Source organism: Aethalodelphis obliquidens, unplaced genomic scaffold, assembly GCF_003676395.1.
Source record: "Aethalodelphis obliquidens isolate GAN/ISIS:26980383/991018 unplaced genomic scaffold, ASM367639v1 scaffold88, whole genome shotgun sequence".
Classification (NCBI taxonomy): Eukaryota; Metazoa; Chordata; class Mammalia; order Artiodactyla; family Delphinidae; genus Aethalodelphis; species Aethalodelphis obliquidens.
The window spans coordinates 5,861,260-5,881,245 of NW_020838032.1; the positions used below are offsets into that span (position 1 = coordinate 5,861,260).

Sequence of the window (19,986 nt, forward strand, 5' to 3'; positions counted from 1 at the left end):
AAATTCTCTACAAACAATGCACCCCTTAATGCCTGCATTAGGGGTGACTGCTTCCATTCCTTGCTTTTGGAATGCAGTGCATACGTGGCAGCGAATACTAGAGTGGTGTTTGATTTTTATGATGGCCTTCATGTTGACACCAAAAATACCTCAATGTGGTGGTAGTTAGAACAAGAGAAATTATAAAAAGAAAGCTCAGAAAAACTTGATGTTATAATGTTGGCTTTTGATATTTTGCATAGTTCTTTTTGTCCATTTTTATATCTTCTTTCCTAGGAATGTCCACAATGAATCAACAGAATTGTCACTATTGTAATTTAACTGAACCCAAATATATTGACTTAGATTTAGGTATTAGGTTCTATTGGTAAATTATTACACAAAACTCCACTGAGTGATCTCTACAGTACTCAAAGAGAAAAATAGAACAATCTCACAGACTTTGTTATAATGAGCAAGATCCTTATATGCCCAGGGAACAGAACCATTCACAACAGAAGAGTAGAAAACTAAACATCTAAAAACTTGTATACTTAGGATTTTTGGAAATTTAAAACTCCATTTATTAGTAAATACTTATGTAATTAAAGTAGAACAAAAGAAATGCATTTTGAAACAATATTTACATACTGTATTATTGTGTTTTCAAGCTTATTACAGTATATACAAAGCAAGGTATGATTTTTCAAGTCCAAAGTGGTAAATATTGTTAGAATTTATTTGATCTGAGGGGTCTCTTAAAAGAACCACTTCTTGAACCCTGCCCCAAGTAACAACAAATTATAGGCAGATTATAGCTCCCCTCACTCCTCACAGTGTTCCAGGATTCAAATAGCTCTGATAAAAAGAGAAGAAAAAGAGGTTTATTTTAAAGCATTCCATAGGCCAGCAAGGAATTTTCAAAAATGTTTTAAGAGAATATATTTTATTTCTCTTGAAGCAACATAAATTTAACTTCACTCTTTGGCTATCTCTATACCCTAAAGAATACTCCTAGTTAGTATTGAATTTGCCATTTGAAAATATACATCCCAGTTTTTAATACTGATCTCTCTTCCTATGATTACTATTAATTCAGGATTGTATGAAAAAAAGCCACCCTAGACAGAATTTGAATGGAAATTGTGGAGCCATTCAGTAGAGAATTACAAGAAACATTAGTTTTAGATAAATTTCATCAGTTGTAACATAAACTGAAGAATTTAAGTGAAGGACTTAAGTGATTTTACCGTTGAAGAACCATCAAGAATATGCAAAAACAAACACTGTAGGCAGAATTGACAGGATTTATCTTTATAAAACAATACTTAACCATTTTGCTTAATTTTTCTCTCTGCTAAAATATCCCTGAATTTTTCTCCTGAAAAATCTTTGGCTAAAAGACTTCCATTCATAATTACAAACCAGCAGCTCTTAGACTGCCTTGAGAGGCTGAACTGATGTTATTCATTTTTGTTTGTGGCCTTCAGTGGTATTTCATTGTCCACCATGAAAAGGAGTAAGGAGTGAATCTGAATTTATAATTTTGATAATTTATAAGTATTATCAAAGTTTTGTTGTCACTTTCTAGCGTGATTATTTTTTTCTAGATCGGGAAAAGGGCAAGGTATTTGTATACTGAGGTGCCAGTCTTCTTTTGAAATTCATACCCATCACCTGGGGGTTGGGCAGCATTTAAATTGTTCCATTCAAAGCCTGGAAGTAAGCCTGTCTGTTTCACTGGACATTTTCCCTAGGTGTCACTGGCTGTAAGACAACCAGAACATGATCAGAATGACCCAGGTTATAATCTTATTAATGGAGTACCTTAAATAATTATATTTTCTAAAACACCAAACAGCCATTTCTTTTAAAAGAAAGCAATGTATGAATCACTCCCTTGTATTTAAAATCAAAACCTTATTTTTCAAATGCAACTCTAATTATTTAATAAATTATTTGGTAGTAAAACTACTGTTTTTACTACATGTAAATAGTTTGTTGCTTTATCAAATAAATATATAAAAGCACTTTGAAAACTAAAGGATCATACATGTTTATGATAGAATTACAAGTAGGTTTTCCATGGAGTTGGTTGTCAAAATGTGATAACTTTTTAGCACAAATGTGGTTGCTTATTTTATATATATCAAAAAACATTTTAAAACAAATTCTCAGAGTTTTAATTATATATGTTAGCAACAGTAGAAATAACTAGTCTCTGGGAAGTTTCATGTGAATTCAATTCTCACAAGAAAATATTTTAAAGACTTGGCTGAGTCTATTTTTATAGGCCTCAGAAGTGCTTCATTACTATTTCTTTGATTTACAAACAAAAAAATATGTTTTTACTGGGTTTTTAACCACCAGTTTTTGGCCATTTATTACTTATTTCTTTAGTAACAATTACATTTTTTTGTTATTGATGAATTCTGGCTAGAAAATAACTTTTCTGGGACTTCCCTGGTGGTGGAGTGGTTAAGAATCTGCCTGCCAATGCAGGGGACACGGGTTCAAGCCCTGGTCCGGAAAAATCCCACATGCCACAGAGAGACTGAGCCCGTGCGCCACAACTACTGATCCCGTGCGGCACAACTGCTGAGCCCACGCACCGCAACTACTGAAGCTGGCACGCCTAGAGCCCGTGCTCCGCAACAAGAGAAGCCACCGCAATGAGAAGCCTGCGCACCGCAATGAAGAGTGGCCCCCGCTCGCCACAACTAGAGAAAGCCTGAGTGCAGCAACAAAAACCCAACACAGCCAAAAATTAAAAAGAAAAAAAAAAGAAAGAAAATAACTTTCCTTAAAACTGAAAAGTCTAGTTTCTATTTGGTAAATATTTTAAGCTCAATTTTTCCCTTAGGGAAACTGTAAAAGTTAATTTTTTGGTACATGTATAGGTATGTGATCAAATTAACAGCAAAGTCAGTCTTTGGCCTTTCATACTCTTAGCTACTATATACAAGAAGTATATTAGAATTAAATCTAACATTACCATGGCAGTCTCCTTTGTAAGTATTCTGAGGGAAGCTCATTTCCCTTAGTTCACAAGTATCTGCCAATGTTAAGGAATACTTTGTCTCTATTTAGATCAAAGCACCCATGACCTGTGCAGCCAAGTAATCAAAGAGAAGGCCAAGACTTTAAGTGTAATGGAACCTATAATCAGAAGTATTCTAGTGGATTGTGAACAAATAGAGAGGAAGAATACTAACATACACTTTTCCTGGGAGAGTTACTTTCATTGGTCCTCTTATAAGGTTTATTACAAAGTTCACTTTCTCACTAATCACTGAGAAGGGAAACTAGATGTAAGGACCTGATTATGTGAGTTTAATTGGCCAGGCTACAGCAAACCAAAACACCCTTCAGAACCAGGCCAGTACCCCGGGGTTTAGTTCTTGTACGGGGAAAAATCTGTACCTCTTTCAAAGGGTGAGCTGATAATTAAAGTTACCTGTATTCTGAAGATATCACAAAAATGGCATCTATAGACAACTGATGGAAATTTTCTTTAGATATTTGTAGGCATTTTTCTGCTGTATGTTTTCTATTAACCTTTTATCATTGAGGCTAGAGCTGAGAACTAAAAGCCCTATCACTCAAGGAACTTACATTGATCGCAGTGATGAGTACTATGGAGAAAATAAAGCAGGGTAAGGGAATAGAGAATCAAGGATGCTTTTTTTTAGTTAGAAATGGTTTCTGAGTTAGGCAAACACACAAAGCTGTAAAAAACAGATGTAAGCTCACCAACTTAAAAATTGCTTTTCAATTGACCCAGTGCATGCATGCTCAAAAGGGGCAATTATCATAAATTGCATCTGAACACAGAAATCCCATCCAGCCAGTTTTTATGGGAGCGGAAGAGCACTGACTAATTTTGCTGAGCCATTGGAAACTGCTCTAGATCTACTGTTTTGATCTATACAGTTGCTTAGAACTTATTTTAAGTTTAGGATCACATTCCACTTAAAAATTTTTTGAAATATAATTCACATAACAAAAAATTTACTATCTTAAAGTGCACAGTTCAGTAGTTTTTAGTATATTCACTGTGTTGTGCAATCTTACTAATTCCAGAACATTTTCATCATGCCAAAAAAACCTCTGTTTTAATTAGTAATCAGTCCCAATTTTCATTTTCTCCCATCCCCTGGCAACCACTAATCTCTCTGTCTCTGTGGAATTGCCTGTTTTTGACATTTCATACATCCTTTAGTGTATGGCTTTTTTCCTTAGGATAATGTTTCCAAGATTCATTCATGTAGCCTGTAAGAGTATTTCATTCCTTTGTATGACTGAATAATAATCCATTATGTGGATATACCACATTTTGTTTATCCTTTCATGAGTTGATGGACATTTGGATTATTTCTATAATTTGGCTCTTATGAATAACCATGCTATAGAATGCTATAAACATCTGTGTACAAGCTTTTGTGTGAATATGTTTTCAGTTCTCTTGGGTATACGCCTAAGAGTGGAATTTCTGATTCATATGGTAAATCTACGTTTAACTTTTGGAGAGATTGCTGAACTGTTTTCCATAGCAGCTGCACCATTTTACATTCCCAACAGCAGTGTATGAGGGTTCCAATTACTTTACATCCTTGCCAACGCTTGTTATTGTCTTTTTTATTATACCCATCCTAGTCGATGTGAAGTGGTATCTCACTGTGTTTTGAGTTACATTTTCCTAATGACCAATGATACTGAATATTTTTTTCATGTGTTTATTGGCCACTTGTTTATCTTCTCTGGAGAAATGTCTGTTCAAATCCTTTGCCCCTTTAAAATTGAGCTATTTGTGTTTTCAATGTTGAATTGTAAGAGTTCTTTATATTTGCTAGATACAAGTCCCTTATCAGATATGATTTGCAAATATTTTCTCCCATTCTGTGTTGTCTTTTTACTTTTTTGATGGTGTCCTTTGCATTGTAGAAGTTTTTGCTTTTGATGAAATCCAGTTTATCTTTTTTTCTTTTGGTTGTTTTTGCTTTAGTTGTCATATCTAAGAAACCATTGCCTACTCCAATATCATACAGATTTACACCTGTCTTTCCTTCTAAGAGTTTTATTGTTGGGACTTCCCTGGTGGCACAGTGGTTAAGAATCCACCTGCCAATGCAGGGAACATGGGTTCGAGCCCTGGTCCGGGAAGATCCTACATGCAGCGGAGCAACTAAGCCCATGCGCCAGAACTACTGAGCCTGCACTCTAGAGCCTGTGAGCCACACTACTGGGCCTGCATGCTGCAACTACTGAAGCCCATGTGCCTAGAGCCCATGCTCCACAACAAGAGAAGCCACCACAATGAGAAGCCCGCGCACCACAACGAAGAGTAGGCCCCACTTGCCGCAACTAGAGAAAGCCTGCGCATAGCAACAAAGACCAAAGCAGCCAAAATTAAATAAATAAATAAAAAGAGTTTTATTATTTTAGTTCTTTCATTTATGTCTAGGGTCCATTTTGAATTAATTTTTGTATGCGGTGTGAGGTAGAGGTTCAACTTCATTCTTTTGCGTGTGTATATCAAGTTGTCTCAGCACCATTTACTGAAAAAAACTATCTTTTCCTTACTGAGGTGTCTTGGCACCCTTGTTGAAAGCTAATTGACCATAGATGTTTGAGTTTGTTTATGGACTCTTGATTCTATTCCATTGGCTTATATCTTATGCTAGTGCCACAGTTGATTACTGTAGCTATGTAGTAAATTTTCAAGTTGGGAAGTGTCAGTTTACCAGCTTTATCTTTTTTCAATATTGTTTTGGCTATTTGGGGTCCCTTGAGTTTGATTATGAATGTTAGGAACAGCTTACCCATTTCTGCAAAAAAGTCTGTTGGAATTTTGATAGGAATTACATTGAATATATATCTATATTTGGGGAGTATTGCCATCTTAATAATATTAAGTTTTCCAGTCCATAAACATGGGCTGTCTTTTATTTATTTATATCTTTAATTTCTTTTAACCATCTTTTGTAGTTTTCAGTGTACAAGTCTTATGCTTCTTTGGCTAAATTTATTCCTGAATATTTCTTTTCTTTTGATGCTATTGTAAATGGACTTGTTCTATTAATTTCATTTTCAGATTGTTCATTGCTAGTGTATAGAAATACAACTAATTTTTGTATATTGATCACAATTTGTGATGAATAGTAAATTTGGGTTAGAAACACACCACACCATGAATCAAGGAACTTAGGTAATGTTTACCCATACAAACTGACTGAACGAGCAGAAATCCACCTTTTTTTTTTTTTTTTTAAATTGGCCGCGCTGCATGGCTTGCAGGATCTTAGTTCCCTAACCAGAGATTGAACCTGTGCCCCCCTGCAGTGGGAGCTCGGAGTTCTAACCACTGGACTGCTAAAGAATTCCCAGAAATCCAACTTTTTTTTGTTGATGATGATCATAACTTTTTAGCTGATTATTTTAAGATTATTCCTTCAAGAATTATTTCTGTTTTTCTTATTGCTAGGTGAAGGATGGTAAGAGCATAGAGCACCACTAGGTAATTTGGCCTTTGTAGTCTATAGTCTCAGGTCTTTCACATGTATTTTTCCTATTTAAGTAAAACACAAATGGAACAATCCTCAGCACCCTGTCTCTCTGTATCATGAGAATACTTTCTGCATATTCCTCAATGCTATATATTTTAAAGATTAATGGTGATGCAGAGAAAGCTAATTTATTCAACCAATTTCTATGTGCTAGGTGTTATGCTAAAAAAAAAACATAGTTTAATAAATCACAGACCCATCCACCAAGAAGCACACAGTCTGTTGAATAAAGACAGACAGTAACATTTTGACCATTTGAACGCATACAAGGAGCCTGGCACTCTAGTGACATACAAGTGAGTAAAAGGCCAGGTTTCTGTTTTAATGGGACTCACAATATAAAGGAGAATATAATGGCTCTGGTAAAAATATAGAGGGCACTATGGGAGTATGGAGGAAGGGCTTTTAACGTTCAAGGGTAAGGGAAGGTGCCCCTTGTGTCTTAATGGATAAGTTGGGTTTTAGAAGGTATAAGAATAAGAGGAATAGCATTTTAGATCAGGAAACCCCATTGCAAAGGCTAAGAAAGGGGAGACAACACCATATACTCAGGGAACAGCAAGCAGTTTAGTAATGGTCCTAGTACATTGGGGACTCCAAATAAGGATCTGCTGAGTGACTGAATTAGTGCTGGGTGTAAGGGATGGCTGAAGTTGAGGATAGGAAGGTAGCTTAGATCACAAAAGGACCACACTAAAGAATCGAAAGGCTATGGAAAGCCTGCTGCATTTATTCTGTACAATTTACACAGCAATTGGACTGGTTTACTTTTGCTGCCCGAAATCCTTTCTCTTTAGACATAGTACAAATGATGTACAAAATACCAGAAGAGAATTTAAAACCCATTAAGTAGAACTAATTATTTACAAATAATTTATACGTGATATCTGTGTCTATATCTATGCATAACATCGATTTTAATCACTGCAAGGCTCCTGAGGAAAATCCTTTTTTTTTTTGGGGGGGTCTAGTGTGAGAGGGTATTTTAAAAATTAATTATTTTTGAAAGTACAAAATAGCCTTTCATAAAACAATTCCATATTCACGTAGGTCATTTTTCAAATTCAAGTTAGTGATGTTTGACTTCATATAAATAGTACACTATAAATAACACCATAGTAAGGGCAAGGGAAGGAGGTAGCTGAGTCAAAATACTAGCAAAGCCATATTGACATTTCTATTTTGTAGTGGACAGTGTGAAGGTAGAATGAAAAAGTTTAGCTTATTTGATTCATCCAATTCTCTTGAAAAAGATATTTTAAAATTAATTATTAATCAGGAATAGTTTTACTTACAATCTTAATATTACTGTGGGATGATTAATGATCAATCTATTAAATTGACTGAATTAAGAACAATAATACTGGGCTTCCCTGGTGGCGCAGTGGTTGAGAATCTGCCTGCCAGTGCAGGGGACACGGGTTTGAGCCCTGGTCTGAGAAGATCCCACATGCCGCGGAGCAACTGGGGCCCGAGAGCCACAACTACTGAGCCTGCGCGTCTGGAGCCTGTGCTCTGCAACAGGAGAGGCCGCAACAGTAAGAGGCCTGCGCACCGCAATGAAGAGTGGCCCCCGCTCGCTGCAACTAGAGAAAGCCCTCGCACAGAAACGAAGACCCAACGCAGCCAAATAAATAAATAAATAAATAAAATAAATTTATAAAAAACACACAAAAAACAAGAAAACAATAATACTACAACATTTCCCTCTTCTCACTTGGCATTAATTTTTTCTTAAGTGTAAGAAAAAAATTTTTTCTTACATTTCTTCTTGTCATTTTTTTCAAAGTGACAGCATATATGGTTTGAGTCAAATAATTACAAGGCTCGTAACAATAAACAGAAGGCCCTGCTCCATTGGTCGTCACTCTGATGCCTGCTTCTCAGAGGAAAACTGCTGTTCTACTATTTAACTCCACGTTTCTAAAAAGCACATTTCTTTTTTCTTTTTTTTTTAATTAACAGTAATCTTTTATTTATTTATTTATATTTATTTTTGGCTGTATTGGGTCTTTGTTTCTGTGCGAGGGCTTTCTCTAGTTGTGGCAAGGGGGGGGCCCACTCTTCATTGCGGTGCGTGGGCCTCTTCACTATCGCGGTCTCTCTTGTTGCGGAGCACAGGCTCCAGACGCGCAGGCTCAGTAATTGTGGCTCACGGGCCTAGTTGCTCCGCGGCATATGGGGTCTTCCCAGACCAGGGCTCGAACCCGTGTCCCCTGCATTAGCAGGCAGATTCTCAACTACTGTGCCACCAGGGAAGCCCTAAAGAGCACATTTCTATTGCCATGGCTTAGTTATTCCGTTTTAGCCATTTTATGCCATTTACTAATTTCCCAATATGCTTATATCCCATTGTTCAGTGTTTATATATTTTAATCTCTATTTTATATATTGTCCACAGCATCCCATGTTATATCAGTCAGGAGAGGTTAATTATGCTGCATTAACAAATTACCACAAAAACCTCAGTGGCCTACAACAATAAAGGGTTATTTCTCATTTACACAGCATGTTGGCGGCAGGCCAGCTGCAGTTCGCTCTACCGTGTCTGCATTCAGGACTCAGATGGCCAGAGGCAGCCTCTAACAAGTGCCCACCTTGTGGCAGGCTCAGAGACATGGCTCTAAAGCTTCTGCCTGTGCCTCTATTTCCCTGGCCACCGTAATTCACCCTGCCGGGTCTGACATCAATGGGGCAGGGAAGTATAATTCTCCTCCAGGAAGGTAACATCAAGTACTAAACAATCATATAGTCCACCACAGTTATTTTGTTTTCCCTGGAATTTATAGCCCCTTCTTCCTTGGGTTGCTTAGTTTTCTCTATATCCTATCACCATTTCATCTCTTTATGTTCCACCAGAGCTGTGAAATTTCTCTCATAAGGTTCAAACACAGTAGGTAATCGATCAATTCTGTGGCTTTTATAGTTGTTGTTTTGTTTTTTCCTTGGAGACATCCCTTCTGGAGCCCTCCATCCTCCTGTGTCAGAGTAGACTGCTCTCCAGGCCTGCTACACAGTTGTCATCCTGGAACTTCCCTTCACCTTTATCTCAGGAATTCTCCCTATTTTCTCTTTTGTTGGAGCTCCTGTTTACCAGGTAGGTCCTATGTGTTTCTGTTTCTTGGTTTACACCCTTATTTTGATGAGGCATCTCCCTCTAGTAGATTCCTGAGCATATGTGAGTTAAAATTTTTTACTTTGACATCTTTTTCTGCTCCCTCCATTGTCTCTGTTTCTTTTCTTCTTTTTTTTTTCGCCGTACGCGGGCCTCTCACTGTTGTGGCCTCTCCCGTTGTGGAGCACAGGCTCCGGACGCGCAGGCTCAGCGGCCATGGCTCACGGGCCTAGCCGCTCCGCGGCATGTGGGATCTTCCCAGACCAGGGCACGAACCCGTGTCCCCTGCATCGGCAGGCGGACTCTCAACCACTGCGCCACCAGGGAAGCCCCTCTTTTCTTTTTCTCTTCTTCTTCTTCTTTCTTTCCTTCCTTCCTTCTTTCCCTCCCTCTCTCTCTGACTTTTTCTTTTTTTCTTTCTTTACCCTGTTTGTTCATTTCAGGCTCTTTCATGTAAGGAGGTTTCTTCAAATATCTGGAGATCCTGGACTATTCACTATTGACTAACAGTGGATGAGAGCTTCTGTTGGTAGGAACAGGACTTGTCTATTGTTGGTCTTCATTGTAAAGAGATAGGTGACAAGCCACATTCTCCATTACAGAACCCCCAATTGTCAATATTTGTAGGCCTTTACTCTTGGACCAGCTGGTTTTCCACCCAGAGGAAGCTTCTAGTTCCCTGACATGATCCCAGCATTCTAGAATCTGAATTCGGGAATGAAGCTGGGGTGGGGGGGATATGTCTCATAACTCAACATGCATAATTTCATTTAATTCTGCTTTTCTATGGAGTGAGTCATCCCTGTCCTTAGCTCTGCCTGGGGTCCAGAGGAGCTCTGCGTCAAACTGTCCAGAAAGTAAACTTCCTGTCTGCTGAGTTAAGGCAGGAGGGAATGGGTTAGGGACTGGGGGAAGGAAGGATCCCACTGTTCATCATAAAGTCTTCATAATAAATTCTCATTCTCAGTCCCACTCTACTTCTGCTTTCAGAGGTGCGGCAGCTCTAGCTTCAGACCCTTTCGAGGGTCTGGGATGTGAAAAGGTTCACTCTGGCTGGGTCAACCTCCTCCCAGAAGCTTAGATATTAAATTTTTTAGTTTGGGTAAGTTAGTTGTCACTCATCCATCTCCTTCCATGTTCCTAAGTTTGTTGACATCCTTCATCAGCAGGGATCTTTTTTCCTGTTTGCATTGTCTTTATGGGTTTATACCTTTTTTATCCCTTCACTCTCATTTTAATGAGGTATCTGGAGTGAGTAGGGAAAAACATGTGATCAATGCACCGTGTTTAACCAGAAGTCTCCTTACCATGAACACGAATAGATGTAACGAACATGTTTTCTAAGTGGGAAAAGTCCAACTATAGTTATAGGCAATTCTATAAGAATTAGATATAGATTAGTACAATAATATACCTAAATTTTATTGAGTGCTTATATGTGCTAAAAAGTCTTTTAAATGCTTATATGTATTATATATATTAATATTTTATCCTCACAATAATCCCATGAGATGGATGCTGTGATTCAACACCTAGCAGTCTGACTCCAGACCACCTATGCTATATAATGGGGTACTTCGTGTTTTAAACTACAGGTAATCTTGTTATTTTCAACTTGTCAGGCCTCTAATCAATCCCTATTTATTGTTAGCTTAAGCTATAGCTGAGGTTTTTCACATAGAATTTTAACATTTACAGCACGTTATTTGATGTGGCAAGGCTAGCATCACTTTTGATGTGTCTATTTGAAGATACATGTTGGAGGTAGAAGGAGTAGTTTATGACCAATTTTAAAGCATAGTCATTTAAACTGGGAACCCTAGCATGTGTTTGTTTTATAATACAGACAGATGGGCATTTCCTCTTAAAGAAAGCAGTCACCATCTGTAATCTGAGAGGTCAAAGAGAAGCAATTAGAAATCTCACATTAGCAACAAAACTTTAAAGTGCCTGAAACATGCAAGAGTTTAACATCTTAAATCACTGATGGCCTTGAACACCTTAATTCAGAGCATTCAGCCCCTCATTCTTTGAAGATTTTAGGACCAGGCTCATTATCACTCTCTTCAAAGCTACTCACTACTCCAACACCACTGTCACATCTGCAGATAATTCTTTGCAAGATATAGATATAGATATAGACATAGATATCTTTCAAATTCTTACTGCCTCTCAGTTCCTTGACCATCTCTCTTGGAATGATCTTTCCCTCTGCTATCGCATCTACCCACTCTTATGGTCATTCCCTACACCTTGACATTACTGACATTACTTCTAATTTTAATTTCAAGCCTACTACTCTCCAACCCCTCTCTTCTCTTTTCAGGTCATTCTCTATGGTACCTAAACTCCAGCAATTCTTCAACCTGATCAGAAACACCATTCCATTCACCCTCCCATCTTTTCACAGTTCCCCACCCCTCTCAAAGCCTTATTTCTTACCACATCTGAAATTATAATGCCTCCTTTGCATCTACCCTCAACTACCCTTTGCCAATCTCTCCCCATCCTACTTGCCCAGCCAAATCTCAGTCCTGGGTAATCCAAAACTGCCTACTCAGTGCTTGCACATCGCATGAGCAACTAAATCTGTCTGGAGAAAAATGCACAATCATAATGACTGGTCTCACTATAAATTCATGGCCACTCACTCAGGTGGGCGTTATTAGTGCCTGGAAACCTTACCATGTTTCCCTCATCAATTCCCTCTCCCACACTGACAGACTAGTATTTCATCTCTCTTCTTCTCTCCCTCCCCTGCTAACTCCCCCCTCATTACTTTCAGTTAATAACTACATGAGCCACAGTAGGCTAAACTGTTATAACAAACAAAAATGTTATGGCTCCCACTCAATAGAAATTTATACCTTGCTCACAAAATAATCCAGAGTGGGTGTTCCAGGTCAATGGGCAGCTCTCCTTCATCCCTGCACGTTCTTTCTGTGGTTCTGCCAACTCCAGGGACTTGTAGTCATCTGCATAATCCAGCTGGCAGGAAGGAAAAATGCATGAAGGAGGCACACTAGCCTGGCAGTGGCCGACATCATCTCTGCTCACATTCCAGTAGCAATAACTTCACATTTGACCATACCCAACTGAAAGAAAGGCTGAGAAAAATAGTCTCTGTAGTCAGGAAGAAAGAGAGAATACATTGTGATGGACAATTAGCAGTCTCCCAAAATGATCTTGTTTCTTATTTCACTGAGAAGATAGAAGCAACTAGAAAAGAACTTCTACTTTGTCCCACTATGAAATCCACAAGCCTACTTTAATATGTCCCATATATGTGGGGACTGGAGGGATTATATTTCTAGGCTGTCCCCAATCACAAAGGGGCAGTTTCCAAGCTTTCAGTTAGAACAACATGGTCATAATGACCACACCACTTAATCACAAAGTTCAAACATACCTTCTTTCCTTGCACTTTTTGACCTCTGTGGTTTTGGATATTGTGATCAACTCTCCTTCCTGCCCCTGTCTTTGTGAAACTCCAATGTATCTTGCTTTGGTGATTCTGTGTTTCTCTGGTTCTCCTCCCACTTCCTCCTCTCTTTCTTTGCTGGCTTCTCTATCTAGGTTAGATCCCTTCTTTATTTGTTGGCTTTTCTCATCTAGGTCTGAGCTTCTTAAACTTTAATGTGATACAAATCACTTGGGGTTCTTGTTAAACTGAAGACCTGATTCAGCAGGTCTGGGGTGGGGAGGGCTGAGATTCCACCTTTCCAACAAACCCCCTGGTGATGCTGGGCCAGTGTGGCTGGGCCACTGACCATGCTTTGAGTAGCAAGGTTCTAAAGAAGATGTTCTCCAAGATTCTGCCCTTTGTTTTCTTTTTTTCTCTCACAGTGGTATCACTGCTAGGCTGATAACTTCCCAATCTATTTTCTAGTTCAACCCTCTTATCCTTACTTCAAAACCTTTACATCTAACTTCTCAGTGTCCACCTCTATCTGGCTGTCTCAACAATCTTTCAAACCCTTAAAATGTCCAAGTCTAAATTGATCTCTCAAGAAGTTCCTATTCCTATCTCTAATTGTCTTTTTTCTATCTTCTATAATTATCTCCAAACTCAAAACCTCCATTACCTTTAATTTTTCTCTTCCTCCTTCATGTATGTTCTCAAGCAATCCCCTCTTACTGGAAAACCAATTAATCAAATGCCAAATTCTGTAGATTCTGCTTCCACATCATCTTTTAGCCAAGCTCTTTTAAATTCCTCCTGCCTTACCTTTAGTTCAGATTTATCATTACCTTTTACCTGGCCTATGGCAAGTCTATCTGACCATTTTCCCACCTCTTATTTCTGTATCCATTCACAGAGAGATCAAAGAAAAGCAAGGTTTTTAAACCCCCAAACTTTTAAACCACAAAAACTAAGTAATGATTTGAATACAAATTCTTCCACTTGGCATCCCAGGCCCCATTCTCCTCTGTGTCTGCCACTTCTCAACATGCCCTAGAGCCTTACCATTTGCTTTTCCTGAACACAACTTCCATTGATTCACTTTCATATATGTTCTCATGCTGTCTCTTCTTGCTGTAAAACCATCCCCATCTCCTTCAAGGTCAATCCCAAATGCCTTCTCCTCCTTACTGCCTTTCTTTCCTGATTCCCCAGACAGGTGTGAGCAGTTCTCTGATATTCTGCAGTACTCTGTATTTTTCACATGGCATCTGTCATGGTTTGTCTTTTAACTGTTTTATCCTTGTATTATTTCTTATTTTGAAGGCAAGGATAACAGCTTTAACTCCCCTCTGTAACCCTGCAGCGTCTTACCTATGGGGGCGTCTACTATTAGTTGAAACAAAGTGATTTAGGAAGATAATGTGACACAACGGTAAGCAGCACAGAATTTGAAGTCAGGACAGCTGTGTTCCGGCTGTGCCGTTTATTAGATGTGAGGCTTTGGGTAAGTCACTTAACTTGGCTTGCAAAATGAGAATCCTACTACCTGATGTAGCACGAAGGGAGGTAACGTGAAAGTGCTGTAACTCTACAGAGAACTGAGCAATGGTCATTATTTTCCTTACAGAGAAATGATGCAGTCTTTCTATTCAAATCTTGTTTGCAGGACCAACCCTACTTCACTAACTGGAGGTCGAGCCCGGAGGGGCTGGGAATTCGGGCCCCCACGTTCCACTGGCCCTTTTCTACTGCAGGGCTCTCTAACTGCTCTCCGCGATTCAGGTGAAGCCGCCGAACTGCGGAGAAATAGCCTGGAGTCCTATTCTCTCGGGAGGCCTCCGTCCTTCCACCTACCCCGGGTAAGCCCTTCTCTTCCCGGTAACCCCGAAGACCGCGGCGCCGCCGCCTACGTGAGACGTTTGGACCCTGCCCGGCCCCCGTAGCTCCCCTTCTCCAGCAGGTGGGTCTGGTCCTTTCCCCCAACTCCGGGCGCTCACGTCACCCGCGAACCCCTACCCACGCGACAGCGCAGCAACCAACCTAGAAAATAAACAAACCCCCGCGCGCGGCGGCGGGCGCGTCAGGCCCCTCCCCCGCTCCGCCCCGCGGCTCTCAAGCCGCCCCCTCCGCCGGGACTTCCCTCCCGCCCTCAGCTCGCGGCCGCGTTTTCCCCGCCCCTCACCGCAGCCCGCAGCCGCGCTCCCCGCCGCGGTCCGCCCGGCCCGCCGCCCCGGGGCCCGTTAGTGCTCCGCGCCCGCTCGCGGGTCCGCCGTGCGACCCCCGCCCGGAGCGAGCCCGCCCCTGCCCCCCGACACTTGACCCAGCGCAGTCCCAACGCCCAGTGCGGCCGCCCCAGGAGCCGCGGAGCGGCGGCGGCGGGGGGAGGAGGGAGAGGAGGGCCGTGCCGGCGGCCGGGGAGGCCCGGTGAGTACGCGGAGGGCGGGCCGCCTCGCGGGGGACCGCTCCGGGGCCCCTGAGGCGGTGGTGGCGGCTTGGCCGCGCTGCTCCGTGCGCCCCAGTCTCGGCAGTTGGGGACTCGGCCTGAGGCGATGGGCCCCGCTGTCCGGAGCCGCTGGGCAGAGTGCGCGGGAGGGCCGCTCCTTGGGAAGGGCCGCGGCCCCGACGCTCGGCTCTGGTCTCGGGGGCGGCGGAGAGAGACCCACGTCGACCTCAGGCCCAGGCGCCCGGGCGGTGCCTGCGGCTCCCGAGACCCCGCGGGGGCCGGGGCCGGGGTCGACCGCGGTCTCTGGGCCGTCGAGTGACAGGTGCCGCCGCCCCCTCCCCGCCGCGGGCATCGCGCTCCCGCCCGGGGAGCCAGGCGCTCGGAAATTTCTGGAGCTTCGACCTGACTCGCTGTTTTCTCCCTTTCAGGTTTTGAAGCCGCTTCTCTGCCCGAGTTAGGTCTCGCCCAGCCCTGTTTCCTTCTGTATGTACTTTGCGCGAATAAGTTTTGGAGCATTGGTTAACAGCCTGTGGGTGAAATTTGGCTTTCATTCGTGAATGAGGTATAGTGAATTACTTTTTGAGTAAAGTGCTTCTCCTCCTCTCCGCTAACTGTTGAAGGGTAAAAGGGAGAAGGGTTTTGAATTTTGTTTGTTTTTTGTAGTTATTGTTTGGAACAAGCACTCTTCCAGAATTTTTGTCATCTCTAGCACTTAGGGTGCTTGGTAGATATTGAACAGTGATAAAAAATGACTTATTAAATTGTCTTTTCTCTCCGCCTTGTTTTAGATTTTTCATTCTTACCTTAGCTAGATTCTACAATTGAGTAGGTGCTATGGCTTTCATTAGAAGCACTAATGAAAGATCGTCTTTCCTCTACTGAAAAGCCAGTGAAATTTTCTCTGCACTGTTCATTACTATTTCTTTACGTAGTAAACGTGCTTGTGATTGTAACCTGAATCATCAGTTTAACAAATTTGACTTGCAGCCATAAGAATATTGAACTTTGTGGCAATTAAAAATTTTTTAAATCTTTAATCTGTGGAAACTTAGATTTTTTTTCTCAACAGGTTCATAACACTTAAGTTCTCATCAGTCAAATCCTAATTAATGGAAGATATTGTCATAAATGGTTACAACAAACTTATCTATAAGATAATCAGGTGGCTTCACTCTTTTAAGAGTGAAGAACCCAGAAGTTGACCAAGAGATCACTGGGGCAAATGAAAATACACGTGCTTTATTTATAGGCGAATCCCTTAGGTCCTCAACCGGTACCTGCTTGTACTTTTTGCCTAGGTTTTTCAACCCACAGAAATTAGGTGATGCAGATTGGAGATGGGAGGCAGTATTTAACTATGAAGAAAAAAAATGGAATTTAGGGCATACCCATTAAGTTTATATGGTTTGTTTGCGTTAAGTTGGTTGCGAGCAAAGTTTTGGTATGCTCTTGGCACTTACTGGTTGTGAACCTTACTTTATAAGAAGCCAAAGTGAAAGATATTGTGTAGTTGTGTTATTTGAGGAACAGACGTGAAATAATATGATAAAAAATTTCACCAGGTATTAAGTCATTCATACTCAATGCCATTTCATTTTATGGTTTTTGTTTTTTTTTCATCTAAGCTACATTTCAGTGAGACCACACTAGTTGGTATCTACATGGTATTCACTTCTTTTTTCATCAGGCTTACTGGTCAATAGTGTTAATAGAAGATGACTATCATTACATTTTATAAAAGGGATATATTTGGTCTTGATTGAGGAGCTTATACATATACCAGTTTTGAAGTGCCCTAATTGTGGTTCCCTGGACCTGAGGTATGGCTACTCCTACCATCTTTCTTGACCTTAGAGAGATCATAGTCTAAAGGGATTACATCATAGTGGCACTGGTCCTCAGAACCTTAGTAGAGGAGCCCAAGAGGATCAGCTGTTCATAAATCCTTCTGCTTGCAGTTTAGGCTATTCATTTAAAAAAGTAGTTTACTTAAGCTCCTCATGTATCCTAGTTCTTTTTAATCAATACTTTGAAACCAGTTGTGTTTCCTAAACAAATATGTTTCCTAAACAAAATTAGTTGTGATAATCAGTTAGTAGAATGGCCCTTATAATGAAGCAACTTTGAACTGCTAATAATCACTGTTAACTCACATTTGCATTCTGGGAATTGAGGATTATCTCTAGTGCACTTTGCATTTTCTTTAGCTCCATTCTATTTTAGAGCTTGTCTTTGAATGCATAGATAGCTGTGTACTTGGGGAATGTAAATATTTTTTAAAAAAACAAATTCAATAAATGTATCTTCTGTGTGCCAGGTCCTGTGGTTTTGTTAGGGGTGGAAAGAAGAAGCTCTTGCCTTTCAGAATGTTGAAATCAGGATTATAAGGGGCTAGGCACAACAGTAAACAGATAATTTTAATTAAATCTATTCAGTAATAAAAGTAAATATAAACTACAGAAATATTACAAAGGAGGGAATGATTAAACAGGCAGGTCAGAGAAAGCGTTATAGAGATCCTAGCATCTGAGCAGGATTTTAAGGAACAAATACAAGTTGTAAGTGGAAGAGATGGAGGGCATTTTAGGCAAAAGGCACAGCAAAAAGATTTGAGCAAGTAAAACTAAATGTGTGGTCAGGAAATTTTAAGTAGTTTGTTTTGCTGGAGTACAAAATCTGAGGAAGGACAGTTGCTATAGAAAACCCTAACATATGCTCTAATATTTAATAAGTAATTGGCTTTTCTAGTATTGAGTATATATAAAGTGGAGACTTCACTATAATTTGATTTTGCTGCGATTTTAAGTATAGAGGAATTAATAGTTTTTACTAATAGATTCATTAAGAAATTATAGAATGTTGCACTTATATGTGATGAGCTGCCTGCATATTTGTTTCTTATGCATTTGACCTGAAACATTTGTTTTCAAATTATCTTTCAAATTTTCTTTTGTCTTCCTTCAACTACTTAAATTAGCCTTTAAATTATTTTTTGAAAGGAGACTCAGGATTTCCCTGGTGGTCCAGTGGTTAAGACTCTGCAGGTTTGATCCCTGGTTGGGGAACTAAGATCCCATATGCTGCGGGGTGTGGCCAATATATAAATAAATAAATAAATAAAATAAAAGGAGACTCAAAGGGAAGAGGGAGAAACATAGAAAATAATCATTAAATTTCTGGACTAAAAACCTAATTTGTGTAGTATTTTAGTAATTTGTAACTGTTTAACATAGAGCACTAGCCACTGCACTCATAGACTGACCAATGTAGGTAGCTTAGTGGATGTCCACTGTATTTTTGTTTTGTGTATCTTAATTATGTCCTTGTTATTTAAATGTATGTTTATAAATGAGCATTTATATATACTCAGGTATCTGGATTTTAAAGACCATGTGATGCATAAAGAAAGGGAAAATAACAGGGGGAGGGAGAAGAACTCTGAATCTATTTATCCAGGTATCTCTTAGGTATGACCGTAGGTGGAGATGCAGAAGTTTAGGACACAAGACCTCTAACCGTAGCCTCACAAGAATACTGACCCTAGCCTTTCCCTGAAATAGTATCTTTAAAAGTCTCATGTTTTTGTGGTCTGCTTATTTATCTCTTTTTCTCTTCAAGGTTTTAAAGCAGTTACAAATGAATTCCTGGATTGTATAACATGATTATCTTTTTGCAAATTCTGAAAAATCTGTTAATGAAGGCAATGTTCTCTTAAAAACATGCACCATAATCAGTCTTTGACAATTGCTTTGTGTCATTTATCTTCTCAATCACTAACATAAAAGAACCTGAGGCATGTCATTGTTAATTCTGACCTGTAGTTGCCCTTTTTAAGTTTTGACACAGGGCAGAAAAATCAATATTGCTTTGATTACATTATGTTTTTCTTTTTTGAATTTGGGTATAGATGACCATTATTCCTTTTCACGATGAGAGTTTTTTCTTATAGAAGGAATATGGTCGTTACAGAATATTTGGGGAAATAGTGAAAACTATAGAAAGGAAAAGGAGTAGTCCCATGCATTTCCTCCTTTTGGTATGTAAATAATACACATATTTACAAATTGGGGATTATTTTTATATTTTTATTCCCTTCTTTCATTTAAAATTTACATTTCCCCCCTCTTCCACCTCTGAAGTACTGGTTAGTGTATGGTATATAGATTTTTGACATAGTATACAGATTTCTCTCATGGCTAATGAGGTAGTTGATGTGTTGGCTGTTTATTACTTTTTTTTTTTTTAAGTACAGCTTGAGTACAGATGATGAGCCCTTCCAGTTGTCCCATCTCCTTACTCCCTCAGCTGCTGAGTAGAGCTATTTTTGGCCTTTAGTATTTACTATTATGTAGAGTATAGTGCAGGTGGCTACCACTCTCCTATTCTACCTGTACCCCTTACCGAACAAGGGATCATTGGAGGTGAGCATTTACCCTTTGCATTTACCCTTTCATTAGTTAGAGAAAGTATTTTAACA

At 39.9% G+C, this 19,986-nt stretch overlaps 1 protein-coding gene and 1 long non-coding RNA gene across 5 annotated transcripts in view; one reads left to right on the forward strand and one right to left on the reverse strand.

Annotated features, from left to right (window-relative positions):
- Positions 1-513: 513 nt before the first annotated feature.
- LOC113613482 (uncharacterized) lies at positions 514-15,152 on the reverse strand. The gene is made up of 3 exons (XR_003430273.1): positions 14,692-15,152; positions 12,528-12,648; positions 514-837 (listed from the first exon to the last, which is right to left on the reverse strand). It is a non-coding gene; the product is annotated as an uncharacterized LOC113613482 (long non-coding RNA).
- Positions 15,153-15,178: 26 nt separating this feature from the next.
- Positions 15,179-19,986, forward strand: part of GKAP1 (G kinase anchoring protein 1) — an 81,427-nt gene continuing 76,619 nt past the window's right edge. For 2 of the 4 annotated variants that reach the window (XM_027094206.1, XM_027094209.1), the window contains exons 1-2: positions 15,179-15,490; positions 15,938-16,071. The gene's annotated coding sequence lies outside the window, so the exon portion shown is untranslated. The remainder of the gene's footprint in view (positions 15,491-15,937; positions 16,072-19,986) is intronic. The other 2 variants (XM_027094208.1, XM_027094207.1) reach the window with 2 other exon arrangements.